Below are 21,130 nucleotides of genomic sequence, written 5' to 3'. Positions count from 1 at the left end.
CTGGGGCCTCTTGGGAAAGTGTTTTCCCTGCACTTCCTCTTCCCTAATACACTCTAGGCAAAATGCACACTATTCTTAGCAGCTCTGCTTTGAGTGGGTGTAGTCTCTTTAAGTGTGGCTGCTGCTGCTGCTAAGTCGCTTCAGTCGTGTCTGACTCTGTGCGAACCCATAGACGGCAGCCTACCAGGCTCCCCCGTCCCTGGGATTCTCCAGGCAAGAACACTGGAGTGGGTTGCCATTTCCTTCTCCAATGCAGGAAAGTGAAAGTGAAGTCACTCAGTCGTGTCCAACTCCTAGCGACCCCATGGACTGCAACCTTCCAGGCTCCTCCATCCATGGGATTTGCCAGGCAAGAGTACTGGAGTGGGGTGCCATTGCCTTCTCCTAAGTGTGGCTAAATCATACGAAAGATCCAGAGTGGACCCCTCGCCCTTGTTACCTGGAAGGCAGACCTACCTCTAGCAGAGAAGAGGTCTTTATGGCCTGCAGCCCTATCCTGCAGAGATCTGGGTGGTTTGGGTGATGTTTCCATCTATCCTCTGAATTGTATGACAGAGACGGATGGGGTTTTGTGCTTTACAGTTTATCATCTATCACTGCAGGGGTGGAAGTGGAGGTAGGGCTATTCCTCCTGCTGCAGGTGTGGCCGAGAAGGTCCCTCCAGAGTGCCATTGGCTGCTGCTACCTGGACACTATGAATCTGCCTTCTCTGGGCCGTGTCGCTGTGTCACAGGATAGGGACTATGGTGCCACCTGGGTTATCTGTGGGTTTACGTATCATCAAACACACAGACTGCACTGGGGGTTTTCAGCAGCCGAGAAGAGATGGATGGCTACAAATAAGGTGCAGCTGCCAGTACTCTGGAAAGCGAGAATCACATGTGACAAATCAGAAATTCACAAAGAGGATGAAATTCAACAACACAGTTCGGAATTCATGTAGAAAGTAAAGCTGAAGTGCAAAAGACTGACTGACGTAAGGGAAGGCGGAAATGGGTCTAGGTACAAGTGTAGAGGAAGAAGATCTGAGCGGAAGCCAAATACAAGATGGTACTACTTGTTTCTGATGGAAAACCCACATATCATGATTTATAAATAGGAATGCACATACAGGGACATTTTTGTTTCAGAGCAGGTTTGGAGATAAAAAGAGAAAGATGGAAGAGACAAAAATTGGGTCCTGCAAGAAAAATCCAATGATCTAGAGTTTTTACAGAAAATAAGTCAAAATTGTGGTTTAATGCTTGTTTTTAAGAATACAGAAAGGTTTTTTTGTGAGGAGAATATTCTTTGTGCCTATGGAGAAGCGAGGAAAGCTCAAAAAACATGCCTCAAATAAATTAATAAATGAGTTACCCTTAACGTTGGGATGTTTCATCCAGAGTCAAGGGCAGTTTTTGACATTCCGGATGATGTATTCTGTAATGGGCCTACTCCTCTGCAACCCTGAATATTTCCAAGAACAGAACCTATTCTTCAGGGAGGCAGCCCAGCTTGATTCTTAAACATGTGGACACCTGGGCCAGATGGTCAAATCCTGGGTCTGTTGTTTGGAGTGTGACTTAGGGCAAGTCATGTAATGTCTTGGTTTCTCGTCTGTAAAAGGGGGATGATAACAATAGTACCGATTTTGTGGGATTGTTAGTTAAATGAGTTAGTGTCTATAGAACTTAGATGGTGCCTGACACAAAGTAAGGCTTAGCTATTATTCTTCTGAAAGTCTCTGACATTCTTCTTGCCTGAATACAAGGAACCTGACCATTCATCTGTTTATCCAATGCATATGTCTTAAGTGCAATGATCTGGGCACAAGGGTGGTCTAGATACAGTTTTGGCCCCATGTGGCAGAGAAGACATTTTCCTATGCAGTTACACCAGGAGGTGGTATATCCTAGAGTGATTCCTTCTGGTCCCTGTTGCTGATTGAAGGCTGCAGGGGTGGCTATAGCAGCTGCTATGACTATGAGAACCTTGCCTCAGTGCAGGATTAAAGCAGGGTTTACTTACTTTGTTTTAAGAGTCATTAAGCTAATTTTTATATTCCTGATCCAAGGCTCGCAAGCCCTATTTACCTCCATTAATTCCCAGCCTGAAATCCTTGTTGGAATGAATTCTCATTCATCCTGTGAAAGCAGAATTAAGACAGCCACAATGGCCTCATATGTATTAGTCACTAAAATTTTAACTTACAAGTTCAGTTTCTTCTTAGGGACCACTTCCGTTTCATTATAAAATAGGTGTCCTGGAAAAGGGACACATCCACTGTGGACCCCTCTTTTTGACCAAGAAGGCAGGCGTTGGGAGCCATATTTCACTTTCGTAATTCAATGTTAAGCGCAAGGCTAGTTCACAGTTGCAACTATATGAATGAATGAATGAATGAGTTTGAAATTAATGAACATTTTCTTATCAATGATATACCCAGCCTAGAGGCCTTTTAAGATTGTGACCAATGTATTTCTCAAAAGAATAGCCTGTAATTCTTTTTAAAAGGTAGATTAAGAAAAAGAGGAAATATTATTGTTTTGAGATTTGTAGTCTAGCAGTTATCTCACCATTGAAAGTAGGGAGCTATTCTCTGTGGTCATTAGTTAGAGAAGCCACCATTCTCAAAGCCAGAAGGGATTCCCAAATATCCCACATATCCAGGCAGGTGTATAGATAGCCCCCACCCCCAGAACATTGGTCTGTCTTCTGTCTTGAATGTTTCCAGCGCTGAGACCCTCTGGCCTCCCTAAAGGTCTAGTACAGAATCAATAACCCAGACAGTCAAAGTTGTTTTCTTTCATCAAACTGAGATTTCCTTTTTCTCAAGAAGTCCATCTCCCAACTTCTTCCTTTAAGCACACAGGGCATTGTTCTTTATATGCAGGAAGCCTGCGATCATGTTGCCCAACCTTGATTTTACCAGTATTTCTCGAGCGTTTACTGGCTACTGGCTAAGTGCTTTTGCATTTAATCTTTGTATCTAGTCCTGATGGAGGGTAGGAAGCTGTTATTATCTCCATTTTAAAGAGGGTGAGATTCAGACACAGGGAGAGTCCCTGATTTGCCCAGCATCTCACACCAGCAAGTGGCAGAGCCAGGATTCTAACTCAGGTCTTTGGTCTACACCGCAGGTTCTGTTTCCATAGTCCATAGCCACGTGGGCTCCACACTGACCTAAACTGGCCGTGTCTTCTTGCTCAAGTCTGTGCTTGAGACTCGACCACCAGGAGTGAAAGCATCCATGTGAGGGAAGCAAGGGCATGGACAGTGGGAGACACATGGGTGGACCTGGGGCTGGTGGGCTGGCCTTTGGCCTCCCCCTCCCCTAGTAGCCATGGGCCCCCTTCCCCGCTTTCTAGTCTGCAGCTGAGCCACAGCCTGTTCAGTCGGCTGTCAGTGATTTCCCTGAGTGTGCCTGGAATCTCAGAGCTGGATCCAAATACAGAAGAGGGGCCAGTGGTAAAGAATGCAAGAAATGCAGATGCAGACACAGAGATCAGACTTATGGACACAGGCGAGGGGGAGGACGGAGAAAGGTGAGACGAATGGAGAGAGTAGTATGGAAGCATAAACACTACCATATTTGAAATATGTATGTGTGTATGTTAGTTGCTCAGTCGGGTCCGACTCTTTGCAACCCCATGGACGGTGGCCACCATGTTCCTCTGTCCATGGGATTCTCCAGGCAAGAAGACTGGAATGGGTTGCCATTCCCTTCTCCAGGGGATCTTTCCGACCCAGGGAGTGAACCCCGTCTCCTGCACTACAGGCAGATTCTTTACCGTCTGAGCTACCAGGGAAGCCCACGTAAAATAGGTAGCCAATGGAAATTTGCTGTTTACTCAGGGAACTCAAACTTGGGCTCTGTAACAGACAACACATGTACATACGTATGTGTGGGCTAAGTCACTTCAGTCATGTGCAACTCTTCGCAACCCCATGGACTATAGCCTGCCAGGCTCCTCTGTCCATGGGATTCTCCAGGCAAGAATACTGGAGTGGATTGCCATTTCCTTCTCCAGGGGATCTTCCCAACCCAGGATTGAACCCTCATCTCTCACGCCTCCTGCATTGGCAGGTGGGTTCTTTACCACTAGTGCCATCTGGCAAACCCCGGACATATGTACACCTATGGCTAATTCATGTTGATGTATGGCAGAAACCAAACCAATATTGTAAAGCAATTATCCTTCAATTAAAAATAAATGAATTAAAAAAAAACACACACACAATAAACCAGATGCAGGTTTGATCCCTGGATCGGGAAGATCCCCTGGAGGAGGAAATGGAAACCCACTCCGGTATTCTTGCCTGGGAAACCCCATGGACAGAGGAGCCTGCTGGGCTACAGTCCATGGGGTCACAAAGAGTCGGACACGACTGAGCACACACACATGCACGCCCGATGCAGTGAGAGCCCTGATTCCTTCCCTGCCAGACGAGACTGGTCCCTGAGATCCCACGACCCAGAGCCGAGGGCTCAGGCTGAGCCAGGTTTCCCACGGTGAGCAGGAGGGCTCTGGGAATCACATCTTTGTGGGAGGAGACGATGATGATTATGCTTTCCTCCTTCCCAGGCAGGGAGGGGCCTGGTGGGAATGAGGCTGCGCAAGCCCTGGGGGACCAGTTCCAGGCCAGTCCCAGCCGTGCCAGAAGCCAGGGCCTGTCTGGCAGACACACAAGTGTCTCAGACCCAGCAAGGGCCCCGCAGTGACAGGTCCAGGCCCTCTGCACGCTGCCCACCAGGCCCTCACACTGTCCTCCTGACCCATCCTCAGGGGCTGGTGGTGCTCATCCCATAAATACGCTGAGAGACACCTCCGCCCCCACACTGCCCCCAGGTGCAGTTATGGGACTGGAGTCTTGCTCCTGGAGACAGGCCTAGGCTTGGGGAACCGGGCTGGATGGCCAAGTCCTGTGACTATTGCTTCTGGGGGAGGTGACACAAATAAGCAGGCACCATGTGGCTCGCAGGTTGTGTCTGGACTTAGAAGACCCTGCACAGGTCACTTAACCTCTCTGGGGCTTCTATCTCCTCAACTGACAATGGAGAGAAAAGCTTCCCCATGACTTTGGGGGCACGTTGATAATAATGATACTACTGTTATCATGCCAGGCACTTGCAGAAGAGACTGCAAAGATTTCCCCCGTCTTCTTTCTCTCCCACTCCATCAGCATTTAATTCATGTCAAGTGTTCTTCACTGTGTTCATCCTTCATCAGCAGGAGGGCTCCTGGTGTCATTGGGCGGGTGTATCCTGTGTGCCCACATGTATCAGACCCAGGGCCAGATGCCGGGACACAGAAGTGTGGAGGGCAGTCACCTGAGAGGTCTCCTCTCAAAGGCCCACTCAGTGCGTAAGCAGCAGCATGGCGTCTGAACCTGGGCCCTTTGGGAGCCGTGCAAGACAAAGTTGAGAGTGCATCCCTGACAAGTGAGTCACTCAGTCACCTGTTAGAGAGAGATGGGGGCCTTGGTATGGGCCCCACAGTCCTGAGCTGGCCCCTGAGACATTAGCACACCCTATCACTCTGTACACAGCGCTCCTCTTCTCTGTCTTAGCTCTTGCGTGTGTGCATATGTGCTAAGTCACTTCAGTCGTGTCCGCCTCTTAGCAACTGCGGTCTATCAGGCTCCTCTATCCATGGGATTTCCCAGGCAAGAATACTAGAGTGGGTTGCCATGCCCTTCTCCAGAGGATCTTCCCGACCCAGGGATCGAACCTTCGTCTCTTATGTCTCCTGCATTGGCAGGTGGGTTCTTTACTACCAGCGCCACCTGGGAAGCCCAAGCTCTTGGGGCCCAGAACTGGTGGGCAAGGCAAAGGGTACAGGGGCAGAGGCAGCAGTTACAGTCCAGGGCTTGGGGCTGGACTGCCTGGGTTGGAATCCCAGTTCTACCACTGATTAGTCACGTGACTGAGGGATGCTGCTTAACGTCTCCATCCCTTTGTTTCCCTAACTGCGTATCAGGGAAGATGATAATGACAGTACCTATTGCTTACAAGGGCTTCCCTGGTAGCGCAGTGGTAAAGAATCCGCCTGCAATGCAGGAGACACAAGGTCAATCCCTGGGTTAGGAAGATCCCCTGGAGAAGGAAATGGCAACCCACTCCAGTAGTCTTGCCAGGGAAGTTTTTTGGACAGAGGAGCCTGGTGGGCTACAGTCCATGGGGTTGCAAAGAGTCAGACACACGATTTAGTGACTGAACAGTGATGACTACCTATAAGCACAGGGTTGCCGTGAAGATGACATGTGCAGATATTTCAGTGCTTGGAACTATATTTAGCAAGAACTGCATTTTGAATTTGATCAAATTTAAATTTGGAAGCTCAATTAAGCAGTCAGTGCTCCTATTTGAGGCAACTAGTGTCAAAAACATTTTACAAGAAACTGAGGCTGTTGAAACTCAATTGGAACAAGGGCTTGGACCCTTGTACTCGGGGCCCCTCACTGGTTGTATACCATAGGCTCAGACAGCAGCCTCAGTGCATCTCCAGCTTGTTAGTGCTAACGTCCCCAGTGCCCTTGGAGAATATCCATCCAGCATGAGCTCACGTAGAAATGCCACTTTGTGACCCTTTAATCCAGTGCTCTAAAGAAGATGTCAGCCTGATGCACACACCTCTGGGGGCGGCAGGGGAGATGGTTCATTTTCACAACTGTCAAACAGTAGATCTGGCTGCATTCTGAGCGCACGAGCTGAGAGGAGGTTGCGGAAGAGGAAGCCGGGCAGCACCACAGGGCACTGGGCAAGACCAGAGAGCAGTAAAAGTCCTTTCCAGCCAGGCCTGCCTGCAGTCCCAACAGGGAGGAGAGCTCACCGCAGAGGAGAGCAGTTGTGCTCAGGGCCAGAGAGCAGGCAGGGTCTGCAATCCCTGAACACAAGCCCTCTTCTGGGACTGTCAGAACTGCTGGGAGAGTCCTTGAGAGACTAGGTCACTCAGAGAGACCTTTATTACTGCTGCTGCTGAATAATCGTAGATTCCAAATCTGGGAGCATCAGTGGGGAGGAAGTTTTCTTCATTGATTGGGCTCTCAAGCTTCCAGGCGGCTCCTTTCTCCTCACTCCCTCTTATTTTTCTTGCTCTCTTGGCTCCCACCTCCCCCATCCCTTGCTCAGAGCCCGCAGCTGGCTGGAGCGACCCCAGGGAGGTAGTATAGTCAGGTGGACAGTGCCCAAAGGAGCCATCCAGAAATCAAAACTCCTGTGCCTGCCATGCCTCTAACCGTGCCATCTTGAGTGCTGCACTGAACTTCTTTGGGTCTTTTCAAATGTTGGAGGTGCAGAGGGTGGTGAAGGACAGCGGAGAGGAAGGAGGGCAGGCTAAACGGTCACTCAGACTCTGCAGGGTAGTAATTCTGAGGGACGGGTAGACACGAAGTAGGGCTTTGTGGTTCAGGGTGGGGCTAGGCAACCAGTCGGCGTTCAGCTTAATTCCAGCTCCACTGCTCCCCAGCAAGTCAGCTGCTCTGGGCCTCCTTGGCTTCATCAGTTGTAAAATGGGGATAAAAGTAGTACCTCCCACATGGGGTTACTTCATCTAAGAATACAATAAGTCACCATCATCCTCATCTTTATCAGAATCATGATGTAGTCAGAGGTCAAGAAAGCCTGCCAGAATTTGAATCTTGGCTTGAATACAGCAAGTGATTTGGGCAAGTCATTTAACCCTTTAGAATCACTTTTCTCATCTGATGCTGGGAGGACCATCATCATGCATATATCCCAGGGTGGCTTTAAGGACCAGATAGGACCACCTCCAGAAAGCTCACAGCACACTTCTCCAGACTCTTGGCTCTTTAAGAGAGCTGTATTATTTTCTTTGGTGAGTGGGTAGGGGTTTGGTTGGTGCAGTGGGCCACGCGGAGCTTGTTAGCAAGAGCAAGGCGTATCAGGAAGTACTGTCTGGGTAGGAATGAAATTCCTAGTCCTGCAGTCAGGCCCCTCTGCCCTGGTTACACATCAGTGACCTGCAGTAATGACTGACTAGTCACAGAGTCAGGGACTTTCACGGGAAAGCCTTTCTCTTTCTCAGCGCTGAGCGGGCCAGGCCCCCAACCCCTCCCTGATGAAAGATGCTGTGAGCCCGTCCTCCCTCCCAACCTCCACCCCCAGCGCATTTCTTCCAGCTTCCCAGTAACAAGCCCCAGCATGGGCTCCTGTGGGGCAAGACACGGCTTCGGGCCCAGGGATATTTGTGCAGGGAGGAGGTGGAAGTAGTTTCAGGAGCTTGATTCATTACAGCAGCAATCTCGGTCAAACAGGTTCCTGCAACTTCTCCGAGGCCTCTTTGTTCCATTGTTCCAGAGAGCCAGACAGGCCTCCCCACAATCCTGGAGTGGGCAGGGGGTGGGGAAGGAAGCCCCCTGGAGTCTCGCCAGCAGGCTGCTGCTGATGGCCATTTCAACTCTGTTCACACAACACCAGGGATCCCATTCTGTTTGATTATAGCTTGTAAACCTTGGGCAACTGGCTTCTTTGCTATTTTCTTCTCCAGGGGCTGGGGGTAGCCAGAATTGTGGAAAAAAGCTGGAAACATACTGATATTTTTTTTGGACAGAGATTAGGTTTTCTTGAAGAGTTTTCCCAAATCTCTAAGTCAATGATGGGAAAACTGGGACATGGGTGAACATTCCAAAAACTTAATGAAAAAAATTGGAAGGAAGCTTTCAGATAATTTGGAGCATAAATTTGTTTTTCATACAAAGGAATATTATTTGACTCTAAAAAGGAATGAATTATTGATACATACCACACACAGATGAATATGGAAAACATTATGGTAAGTGAAAGATGCTAGGTACAAAAGGCTGCATATTACATGACTTCATTTACATGAACTATCCAGAACAGTCAAATCCATAGAGACAGAAAGTACATTGAGTTGTTGCCAGCGGGTGGAGGAAAAGAGAATAGGAGTGGCTACTAATTGAGATGAGATTTTTTTGAGATGATGAAAGTGTTCTGGAATTAGATGGTGGTGATGTTTGCACGACTTTGTGAATATAGTAAAACTGCTGAATTGCACACTTAGAAAAAGTGAACCATAGGGACTTCCATGGTGGCCCATGGCTAAGACTCAGTGCTCCCAGTGCAGAGGGCGGGTTCAATCCCTGGTCAGGGAACTAGATCCCACATGCCGCCACTAAGAGTTCGCGCGTCACAACTAAGACCCAGGGTAGCCAAATACATAAATATTTAAAGAACAATGTATCTTATGATGTGTGGATTATACCTCAATTTTAAAAATTGCATGATAAAAACATCTGGGTTTCAGTTTGTAAGTAACTGTGGAGGCTGACAGTGTTTTACCAAACAAACAAAATGCTGGTCAGAAAGTGAAGAGCTGGGCTCGGTCTCAGCCAGTCATCAGCATATCTAATTACCTGCTCACAGGTATTTATTCAGCACCTACTCTGTGTCAAGGCACGGACAAGAACCAGGTATATATTGATGAATGGGACAATTGTCCCCTCTTTGTGGCCTCCCACTAGCTCATTGTGCCCTCTTCTCTGACCCTCTACTTCCTTATCTGTCTTTATGAATGAATATATGAGAGGTGAGGCAAATACCATACAAATGTGTCTTACCCGGAACAGTGGCTCCCAAACCCCACAGGGCATCAGCACTTGGCTCAGAGCTTGTTTCAGTCAGTCCCAGGTGGCTTGGTGGCACTGTCGGGTTGGGAAGCCCTGCCCAGGCACCTCACAGCCTGGCTGCTTAGCCATCCTAAAGGAAGTTCCCTGCCTTCTCTGGTTGCGTTCTGGACAGTCCCAAGTCTTCCAAAACACACTTTAGAATCACCGCTTACCCTTCCCTTTGGGAAACTTTATTTACAGAGCACTGCTGTAGGAATCCAGAATTTTACCACCAGCAAAATTAATTTTTCCTGTACTTCACTCTCCACTAGTGTTAAAAAGAGTGAAACCAGGAAAAACTTAACCAGGTTAACACCCATTTATAGGGTCGTTTTGTACTTTAGGAATAAGCTGCTTGTTTTGCCCAGTTCTCATTATTTGGCGGAATATTTTCTATGAAGTTTCCCAAGCATAGACAATAAATATTTTGCAGACCAAAGGACTCACAGTTGTTATTTTAAGGTAGGATTGTAATTCATATAGACTAGATCACAACATTGGTAAATGAAGTTTAAATGTGAACAGACGTTTACCTCCATCCCCCTATACACAGGGGCTTCCCTGGTAGCTCAGCTGCAATGCAGGAGACCCTGGTTCCATTTCTGGGCTGGGAAGATCCCCTGGAGAAGGGATAGGCTACCCACTCCAGTATTCTTGGGCTTCCCTGGTGGCTCAGATAGTAAAGAATCTGTCCACAATGCAGGAGACCAGGGTTAGATCTCTGGGTTGGGAAGATCCCCTGAAGGAGGGCATGGCAAACCACTCCAGTTATTCTTGCCTGGAGAATCCCCATGGACAGAGAAGCGTGGCGGGCTACAGTCTTTGGGGTCGCAGAGTTGGACACGACTGAGCGACTAAGCACAGCACCCGCATACACATACACATCCTTAAACCTGGGATGTTTTAGCATCCTCCTCCTCAGTCCTTGGTGCTTCATAATAGGCAGCTAGGCAGCATGAGGTTCAGACTCACTTGTGCTGTGCTTAGTCACTCAGTAGTGTCTGGTTCTTTGTGACCCCATGGACTGTAGCCTGCTAGGCTCCTCTGTCCATGAGATTGTCCAGGCAAGAACACTGGAGTGGGTTGCCATTTCCTTCTCCAGGGTCATACTCTCTTGCTGCTGCTGCTGCTGCTGCTAAGTCGCTTCAGTCGTGTCCAACTCTGTGCGACCCCATAGATGGCAGCCCACCAGGCTCCCCCGTCCCTGGGATTCTCCAGGCAAGAACACTGGAGTGGGTTGCCATTTCCTTCTCCAATGCAGGAAAGTGAAAAGTGAAAGTGAAGTCGCTCAGTTGTGTCCGACTCTTAGTGACCCCATGGACTGCAGGCTCCTCCGTCCATGGGATTTTCCAGGCAAGAGTACTGGAGTGGGGTGCCTTTGCCTTCTCCACATACTCTTAGCTGTGTGCATATTTGAATGTGGAAACACCCCTAACAAGCTACCTACCACCAGGGGGCGCTCGATACCATGCGGTTGCGGAAGACCGGAAACGACGGAAAAGAGGGTGAGGGCTGACAAAGGAGAGAGGTCAGTTTTGGCTTAAGGTGCGTAAGAGTGGGGATGAGGGTTAGGGTTCCTACCTGGGTCACTCCTCTCCGCAAATGCCACAATGTGGATTCCGTTCAAATCATCTTCCTGTGGGAGAGAAGAATCAAAGTTACTCTCTTGGGTGGAAAGATACCAGGGAGTGAGTCCCGGACAGACTCAGAGGCTGGAATGAAAATGGGAGGCGGTGGAGCGGGGTGGACGCAGGGGCACACATTCAGGAAGGGAATACCGATGAGCCGCGGGGAAGACTGTGGAGTTTAATCATTGGGTTTGCAAGACAGGAAAACAGCAACCACAAACAGACATTAGCATGAAAAGGGCCTCACTCCTGTGGGCTGGAGGATCCAAGAGAGCAGCAGTAAAAGGCAAAATGAGGAAGAATGTGAGTTTGGTTCATCAGGAGCTCCGAGAGCCACAAAGCATTCTGGACACAGCTCCGCGAGTGCGTGTGTCAGTGTGTGTTTCAAGAATTCACCGCCAGCAAATATAATCAAATACCAGATTATAGAAACTTCCGAATGCTGCCAACAGATCCTGAAACTGTCCTTAAACAGGTAGCAGATCATATAGATCAATGGAACAAAATAGAAAGCCCAGAGATAAATCCACACACATATGGACACCTTATCTTTGACAAAGGAGGCAAGAATATACAATGGAGTAAAGACAATCTCTTTAACAAGTGGTGCTGGGAAAACTGGTCAACCACTTGTAAAAGAATGAAACTAGATCACTTACTAACACCCCACACAAAAATAAACTCAAAATGGATTAAAGATCTAACTGTAAGACCAGAAACTATAAAACTCCTAGAGGAGAACATAGGCAAAACACTCTCAGACATAAATCACAGCAGGATCCTCTATGATCCACCTCCCAGAATTCTGGAAATAAAAGCAAAAATAAACAAATGGGATCTAATTAAAATTAAAAGCTTCTGCACAACAAAGGAAAATATAAGCAAGGTGAAAAGACAGCCTTCTGAATGGGAGAAAATAATAGCAAATGAAGCAACTGACAAACAACTAATCTCAAAAATATACAAACAACTTCTGCAGCTCAATTCCAGAAAAATAAACGACCCAATCAAAAAATGGGCCAAAGAACTAAATAGACATTTCTCCAAAGAAGACATACGGATGGCTAACAAACACATGAAAAGATGCTCAACATCACGCATTATTAGAGAAATGCAAATCAAAACCACAATGAGGTACCACTTCACACCAGTCAGAATGGCTGCGATCCAAAAATCTGCAAGCAATAAATGCTGGAGAGGGTGTGGAGAAAAGGGAACCCTCCTACACTGTTGGTGGGAATGCAAACTAGTACAGCCACTATGGAGAACAGTGTGGAGATTCCTTAAAAAATTGCAAATAGAACTACCTTATGACCCAGCAATCCCACTGCTGGGCATACACACCGAGGAAACCAGAATTGAAAGAGACACATGTACCCCAATGTTCATTGCAGCACTGTTTATAATAGCTAGGACATGGAAACAACCTAGATGTCCATCAGCAGATGAATGGATAAGAAAGCTGTGGTACATATACACAATGGAGTATTACTCAGCCGTTAAAAAGAATTCATTTGAATCAGTTCTGATGAGATGGATGAAACTGGAGCCGATTATACAGAGTGAAGTAAGCCAGAAAGAAAAACACCAATACAGTATACTAACACATATATATGGAATTTAGGAAGATGGCAATGACGACCCTGTATGCAAGACAGGGAAAGAGACACAGATGTGTATAATGGACTTTTGGACTCAGAGGGAGAGGGAGAGGGTGGGATGATTTGGGAGAATGACATTCTAACATGTATACTGTCATGTAAGAATTGAATCGCCAGTCTATGTCTGATGCAGGATACAGCATGCTTGGAGCCGGTGCATGGGGATGACCCAGAGAGATGTTATGGGGAGGGAGGTGGGAGGGGGGGTTCATGTTTGGGAACGCATGTAAGAATTAAAGATTTTAAAATTAAAAAAAAAATGTTAAAAAAAAAAAGACTCTATGAGATAAGTGAGGATGTGGGTCTGTTTTGTTCACACAAGAACCTACACCTGTGTAGTGCTTTTGTTAAAGACATCTCTTATTGAAGAAGCAGAACCTGTGTAGGGGGCGCTTTGCTGAGTGTGACCTCCCAAGTTGTTTCCTTGGGGTCCTTTCTGCTTGCCAAAGCAGGATAAATCCTGAGAGTGGGCAGCTGCAGGAAAAGTCTGGAATTTAGACTTAAGGAAAGCTGAGGGTGCGACAGAACTGTGTGTGGAGGCTGGGAGGGAGTAGAGAATCTCGAGATAGTGTTTCAAATCCATGGGCAACCAAGTGCATCTCATGTTTCTATGTCCTGAGCAGAAAGGACCATATATGCACCTTGTGTCTCCTCTGCACTGATTATTCCTGCAGAAGGAGAAGCAGGAGCTTGGAGGGGCCCCTCTTATGAGAAATGTGAGCCTCAGGAGACCTGGAGAGGAAGCTGTGTGAGAATGGGGCACCAGGGACAAATCTAAGTGAATACGATTATCACTGACACCGGCAGAGGGATTCACTGGGTGCCCTGAATGTCATATTAGAATCATCCTAGGGGAAAAAAAAAAAAAAAAAACTCCAGGCATCTCAAACCTCTCATGATCTCTGTTTCCATTTCAGTTGATTTTAATGCTGGTGCAATCCTATCTAAATGCTAATTTTTTTTTCCTTTGAGTTTGGAATGGACAAAAACCTCCAAATGGTCTAAGAGAGATTACATGGAAAATATTATTATTAAAAACAAGAGAGTGGGCACTGCCATGGTCAGACTCTGGGGAATTGAATTTTACAGATACGTGTGTGCACGCATACGTGAGTACAGGTTTATTACACAAATCTGACGGCAACCAGAAGGGGAGTCTGAGCTTTCACTGTTTTACATTTGCTATTATCGCCAGACAGAACATCCTCATCAGTTCTCATTAGGCTACCCTGTGTCTCTGTCGCCTGTCATCAGTTGGAAGTAAGCAGTGTTAACTCTAGGAAGAAGGCTTCATTTCTGTGTACCCTTCTACAGTGCATTTGGAAATTAGTTTTAGAATTAAAAATCCACATTAATTTGCTAAGAAGCTGTTCTTAATATGGCTGTCACTCCCCAGGCCTGAGATGGCCCTTGGATGAAGAACCATAATGCAGAGAAAGAGCCTCTTTCTTTATGGATCTCAAAGATTCAGCACACAAACCTGTATTGAATACCTGCAAAGAGGCAGTTGCTTCTCAGTGCCAGGTATTTTCAGTAATAAGCTCACAGAGCAAGAATCCATGGTCAGGCCGGTAAGTCAGGGCTCCTCAGTGTGAATCCAACGTGTAAGGTGGGGGAAGAGCCAAGCTGACCATCCACCGGCCTGAGAACACCCCAGGGGCTTTCTGTGAACCCCACAGCCTTTGCTGTGCAGATCACGCAGTTAGTCATCACATTACCTTGAAAATAACCTTTTTAACTGCGCAAACCTCTTTCAACTTGATGGCAGGCTCTCTGAAGGAAGGGATTATGGCTTAAAATAATAATGATGGTGAAAATGGCAACAATGATATTTGCCACTTGCCACACAATGCATCAGTACTTTGTAAATACAATATTTCTGAATCTCAAAGTCTGATTCCTATTTAAGGCTTCAAGAATTGAGTGACTTACCTAAAGCCGTGGAGATGGTACATGACACAACTGGCATTCAAGCCAGCTCTGTCTGACCCCAAAGTCCACTCCTTCTCTTTCTCAATGATGGGGTCCCAAATAGGCCACTGTGACATAAAGCTGTTTTGGCTGAAGGCATCTGAATTCCTGAAATGTTTTAACTGCCTAAAAGCAGAGCCTCCCCAAGAACTCAGTTGTCATCACTCAGACAGACATTATCACAAAATTATCGTTATCTGCCATCTAGTCTCCTAAGGGCCCATTTATCATTCAAAAAAGTCATTTTGTTCTCCCAGAAGTGCTTCTCTGCCCCCCACCCCACCCCCATTCCCCATTAAGATGGTGTATAAGCCCCTCCTTGAGTCACGTTTCTCCCATGCATGAATAGCTGATTAAATCTGTGGTTTTTTCCTTTTGCCAATCTGTCTTTTATCAGTTTAATTTGCAGGCCCTAAGAAATAGACCTAAGAGGGTAGAGGAAAAATTTGCCTCTCTGACATTCCCAACAAGAGAGAGAATGGGCTCTGCTAATCTCTTGTCTCTCCACAGGCTTTGCAGAAGATGTTGCAAATGCTGGTCGGTAGCTCTTTCTTAAGTTGAAAGAGGCCAGGGTGGGGCTTTTAGGCCAAGTGTCTGAGCACCAGATCCCCCAAAGAAGCGGAAATTTGGGAGTTACTTTGATGACTCCCTTAGTGTAGATTTGCTAGCACTTTGTATGTCCCTCTGTCATAGCAGCAAACATACTGGGCTGACATACCAGGCTGCAGTTCTGTTATTATTGGGACTGTTTCATCTACTCAACCCTGAATTCCTAAGGACAGGACAGCAATGCTTATTTTTATAACATGATTAGCACAATGTAATAGGTTCTTCTTAATGTCTGTTGAATTTTTTAATAAAAAGAGTATAGTGATAAAAATCTTACATACCTCTTGAAGAAAATTGGCAAATATTAGAGATACCAAGGAAAAGGAAACATCAGTTACCCACCAATCAGATATTACCATTGTTCATATTTAACTCTGTTTCCTTCTAGTCTCTGATGAATGTTTGCTCTCATGTTGAATGAAGAGATGCAAAGAGAAGAAAAATAGTTAAAACTGTCAGATTCCCTAACTAAGGGGCAATCAGTGATGTAGGGGTTCACTGGAGGAGATCCCTGGCCCTCTCTGGGAACGACTTTCCTATTGCAACTAAGGGAAGATTTTTTTCAGAAAGAACTAGTGAGTCCCAATTTCTGTGGGCTTTTGCCAAGGACTGTGGCTGGCAACTGGCCAGGATGGAGGGCCGGTGGGGAGGTGGAGTCTCAAAGCAGAGGGACAAGTCAGCATTGAATCTGGACATTCATTGAATATTCTAAGTAAATAAATAAATAGCTATCTGATTTACACACAGCAAATATTACTAGGTACCAGTATTTTGGAAATAATAATTTATATTTTCTGTGATTTACTACTGTAAAAACCTGTACAGTTGGGGAGAGAAGCCAGTCAAAGGTTGCTTTAGCCCTACCTAGTTTTTCTATTTTATTTAAATATCTTGCAATGTCTAAGCAAGTGGGTGTTGAAGATCAAGATTTTGAAGTTCACAAATTGGTCACTTTCCCCAGCCTGTGCGGTGTAAGTTGCTGTGGCCAAATAGCCCCTGAAAGTGGGTACATGTGGACGGGATAGGGACCGAGTGGCTTCCCCAAGGTCCTTCTGACAGTCTGATTTCTGCTCCTCTTTCAGGATGTGAAGATAACCCTGGGTGGCCTGTCCTGCCCTCTCTCCCTAGTTGGAGACTTGGATGAGGGGCTGGCTAGGGCTTCTGGGGATGTCATATGGATATTACACGATGGGGTGTTGGAAAGGACTAAACCCCTCTGGTTGTCCTTTTTTCTGCCTGGTTGAATTCAATACACAGCCCCTTTCCAATTAGAAAGCAGTTGAATATATACTAATGTGGAAAGTATGAGCCATCACTTTTATTTTATAGTATAGCAAAAGCTATAACTTATTCATTAAGTGAAAAGAAAGCAGAGACTGGGTTCCAGTGAAGTCAGACAGCAAACTTCCTTTCTGAATATCTGCCTCTGATATGGGAGAGGGAGCATTTCTTCAGAGCAGTGTGCAGGGGGTTGATTTGAGAGGTGTCCATGATCAGAAGGAGGGGGCAGGACTCTCCCACAGTGGTGGTGTGGTTTTGGGTGTGATACTGCTCTGTCGGTGAGGAAAGGCCTGAGAGAAGGGTTCCAGATTTTTGCAGTGTTTCCCTTCCAGGAGCCTAGAGACTTATCTCTTAAGAATGAACAAAATAAGAATTAAAGGCATAGCTGAATAGAACGGTAATAATCACTCTCGATTTGAAATAGTACCTTGTCTCATGAAAGACAAAGACAGAACAACAACCTATTTCAGATTAAAGGCAACTAAAAAAACATGGTAGTCAAACACAAGCCTCAGATCAAGGTTTGGATCCTACACCAGGAAAAAAATGTTTTCTCTTGCTATAAAGGATACTAGTGACGACTGGTCAATTTAAATGTGGAATTGTGTTAGTATTAACGTCCTGATTTGGATAAGCATACTGTGATTATGTGGGCGTCCCAGGTGGTACTAGTAGTAAAGAATCTGCTTGCCAATACAGGAGACGCAAGAGACTCTGGTTTGATCCCTAGGTCGGGAAGATTCCCCGGAGAAGGGCACGGCAACCCGCTCCAGTATTCGTGCCTGGAGAATCCCAGGGACAGAGGAACCCGGCAGGCTAAGGTCCATAGGGTTACAAAGAGTTGGATACGACTGAAGCGATTTTGCATGCCTGCACACACTGATTATGTAAGAAAAAGTTCTTGTTTTTATACAACTTCTGAAGTGTTTAGGAGCAAAAGGGAATTGGGTCTGCTATTTACTCTCAAACAGTTCAGAAAAATTCTATATCAAGAGAATGTGATAAAGCCAAACGTTAACACTTGGGGAATCTGGGTAAAGAGGTCATGGAATTTGTTGTGCCGTTTTTTATAAGTCTGAAATTGTTTTAAGTGAAAGGTGGGAATTTTTTAAAAAGGAATATTATTTTTAAAGCATTGTTATACCCTTTTAAAAAAAATTTTAAAATCCAATAACAAGACCTCCTAAATGTTAAATTTTTGAAAGGTTTAAATGTTAGGAAAAGATGTTTCTATTGTGCTGTGTTGCTGTTAAATAATCCACTCCTCCAGACTGAATTATTTGCCTTTGGTGTGAAACGTTTGTTTTACCTTCAGATATCCAAAGAAGTTACATGCCAGTAAAACAGAGAGTGTCAAGTTACTCCATGATTCTGTTCATCTGTCGCTTTACACTCTGAACTAGAGAATTAGTAAACACATGCTTCCATGTTAATCTCTTTCTCCCTACCACCAACCCTTCTCTCCCTCTCCACCAAAATGTTGCCTTATGGGGACATGGTCTACTCTAGGATATATGCTGGAGAAAACAAGAGATTTGTTTCCAGGTGATCTAAATTTAAGTCCCCAGATCTAATGCTTATTAGTTATATATCTTTGAGTAATTGATTTAATCTGTGTGATTGTCAGTTTTTCTAGGAAGCAAAAATGCTACTTGTTCTATATCACTTTCCAGATTCAAGTAAAGAGGCAGGTGAAATGCTTTGAAAAAAGCTTTACAGACTTTGGTTGTTACTGTTTACTCAATTTTGTATAAAGCTGGGGTGGGGTGGGGGTGTGTATCTTCAAGGCCCTCTTTATAATGCTAACCCACCTGACATATTGTCTGTGACATAGACCTCAGGGACAATCTGACTTGGCGCTTTTCAGTGCCGTGAGTTGGTATTTACAAAAACAGCTACCACGCACTAATGGAGTACCTACTGTGTCTGGGTTCTTCATACCTTTCATCCCTACAATAAGCCTCATTTTAGACGCAGGAGCGAAAGCTCAGAAAGGCCACATGATTTAAGGTAGGACACAAAGCTAATAGGTGGCAGATTCTGAACTTGAGCCCAAGTCTGAAATGCGTGGTCTGAGCTGCTTCTACCTGTGACCGTGGGTTTCTGGTGGCCACTGAATAAAAGCCAGTAGTCACTCTAGGAAATGAGCTCAGAGATACAGTAGTTTTGCCTCGTGGCCAGCGCAGGGGAACAGAGTTGTAACTCAGTGTGACGCTGTCCACATGTCAAATTCTCCACCACCCCAGACACCCACTCCAGGCAAATAAGACTTGGTTTGAGGTTTGGAACTCAAAGGGGTATTCCTCTTGGGGAATGTACTCATCTCTACAAGGCAGAAAGAGTTTGCCACTTTCTTACCCATGTTTCAAACATATCTTCTGGGCGCAGGCGACGTAGAGTGGGTCTGGGGGGAAAAAAAAAAAAGATTGACTTCCTTGAATAGAGATGACCTCAGCTGACACCAAAGCCCCAGCACAGTGAAATGTAGGATGAGATGTTGGTTCACTTTCCCAAGTCCTACATACTTGTTTTCTCTCTTAAGGAAACAGCAGATCGACCCTGTTGTGTGTGACACAGAGCTGGGGCCTAAAGGCTTCCCATAGGCCCATTTGAGCCCAAGATTAAAAAGTCTATCACAGAAAATGGGTCACAGGGAATGGGGTCAGCTTATGCCCAGGCCAAGAAGCCCTTTCCCTTCTCACTGATAGGGGACACTCCTGAGAACCCTGAGCAGGCCCAGAATCAGGAGACCCAGGAGAGGAAACAGCCCAGAGCTACAGGAGTTTTATCACCAGGGTGATCCATCAAAAGCCCTTGAGGGGTGTTTGGAGGGGCAGGTTGGATCTATCTTTTGCTCATAGTTTCACTTCTTTTTGAATGTGGGCAAATACTGTTAGCTTGTTGGTATTTATTCATCCAAGTGCTGCTTCCCTGTGGGGACCAAGGCCGACCCAGTGATGGAGTCATTATGCTCCGTGTTCAGTGAGCCTGTGTGACCGTGAGGAGGGAGGGTGGGGTAGATGAGGCAGTAAGCCACCACCAAGTTCCATGTGCTGCTATTGTCTCTCCTTAAGAGCTGGGGTCAGCGGACTATCACTGATGGGCCCAGTCTCCACGTTCAGTGGGCCTGTGTGACTATGAGGAGGGAGGGGTTGGGGGGATGAGGCGGTAAACCCACCACTGTGTTCCGGTTTCTGGTATTGTCTCTCCCTTAAGAGCCCGAGGTCAGCAGACTACATATGGATGGAGGGGCCAATCCAGCCAATGGCTCCTGCTTTTATAAATAAACTTCTGTTGGGACACAGCCACACACATTTGTTTACATATGGCCCATGACTGTTTGCTCACTACAATGGTGGAATTGAGTGCTTGCAGCAGAGACCATCTGGCCCACAAAGCCTGCAATATTTATTTTCTGGCCTTTACAAAAAAGTATGCTGATCCATGCTAGTGCTAATGGTATCAAATACTCCTCTCCCAGAAGTTCTATGCACAAAATGTTCATCCTTGGCTTCATTATTTAACTACCCTGAGCCCAATTCCTTGATCTGTAAAATTCGGATATAATTTGTTATATCCCCCATAATGTTGAAGATTAGGTAAAATAGCTTTCCAAAGCACCTGGCAGCATACTTTAGGATACTAACATTAAATCACTGTCATTATCATTGTGGAATTTTACTTGTGACATCTTACTCTATGAGGTGATTTCTTCACTGCGGGGAGGTGGTCTAACCTTGTTTGCAGATGTAAACCCATATTCAGAAAATGTGGCCACTGATCAATGACCAGCAAAGCCGCACTGCTGAGTTCAGTTCTGCTGGGGTACTAACTCCAGGTGGTTGCTCTTGGGGGTCTGAAATGCTGGGACTGAGAGGCTTGTCCCCATCCCCAGCCCTGGATCACCCTGCTGCACTCCTGCATGCATCTGGGGCACCTTTGGTGCTCTTTCACAAACTCCACGAGCTCTCTTCTGTGTAGGGTTTGTCAGGGATGGCAATGGGCTCTTCCATAAATGGCTCGTAGAAGTCAACCTCATTCATCTTCAAGGACAATTCTTTGCAACCTGTAACAATTAGAAGCAACACAATAGTTTTCCTTGAACAGCAGTCTAGAGTAGCAGTGGGCTGTCTAGCTACAAGTGTGTGTGTTCTCTGCAAAAGACATGGGAGCGTATGTGTGGTTTTAACTTAAATGTTGAAATGATAGAACTCAACACCTAGGCCTGGCTGGACCCACCTCCTTTTGTGATCAAAGGACAGATAGGAAAATCCTCTCTGGCAGATGAGATCCAGTCAGGGCCGAGAGCAGTCAGAATGGAAGGTGGGAAATTTAATTCCATAATCACCA

General features: G+C 46.1%; 1 long non-coding RNA gene across 1 annotated transcript; it reads right to left on the bottom strand.

The window, feature by feature from the left end:
- Window positions 1-11,210: 11,210 nt before the first annotated feature.
- On the bottom strand, window positions 11,211-20,749 carry LOC108635289. Its single transcript, XR_001917778.1, has 3 exons — window positions 20,718-20,749; window positions 19,139-19,184; window positions 11,211-11,266 (listed from the first exon to the last, which is right to left on the bottom strand). It is a non-coding gene; the product is annotated as an uncharacterized LOC108635289 (long non-coding RNA).
- Window positions 20,750-21,130: the final 381 nt, after the last annotated feature.

The sequence above is a fragment of the Capra hircus genome, unplaced genomic scaffold, assembly GCF_001704415.2.
Source record: "Capra hircus breed San Clemente unplaced genomic scaffold, ASM170441v1, whole genome shotgun sequence".
In the NCBI taxonomy this organism is placed as follows: domain Eukaryota; kingdom Metazoa; phylum Chordata; class Mammalia; order Artiodactyla; family Bovidae; genus Capra; species Capra hircus.
This window is presented reverse-complemented; position numbering and strand designations above follow the sequence as displayed.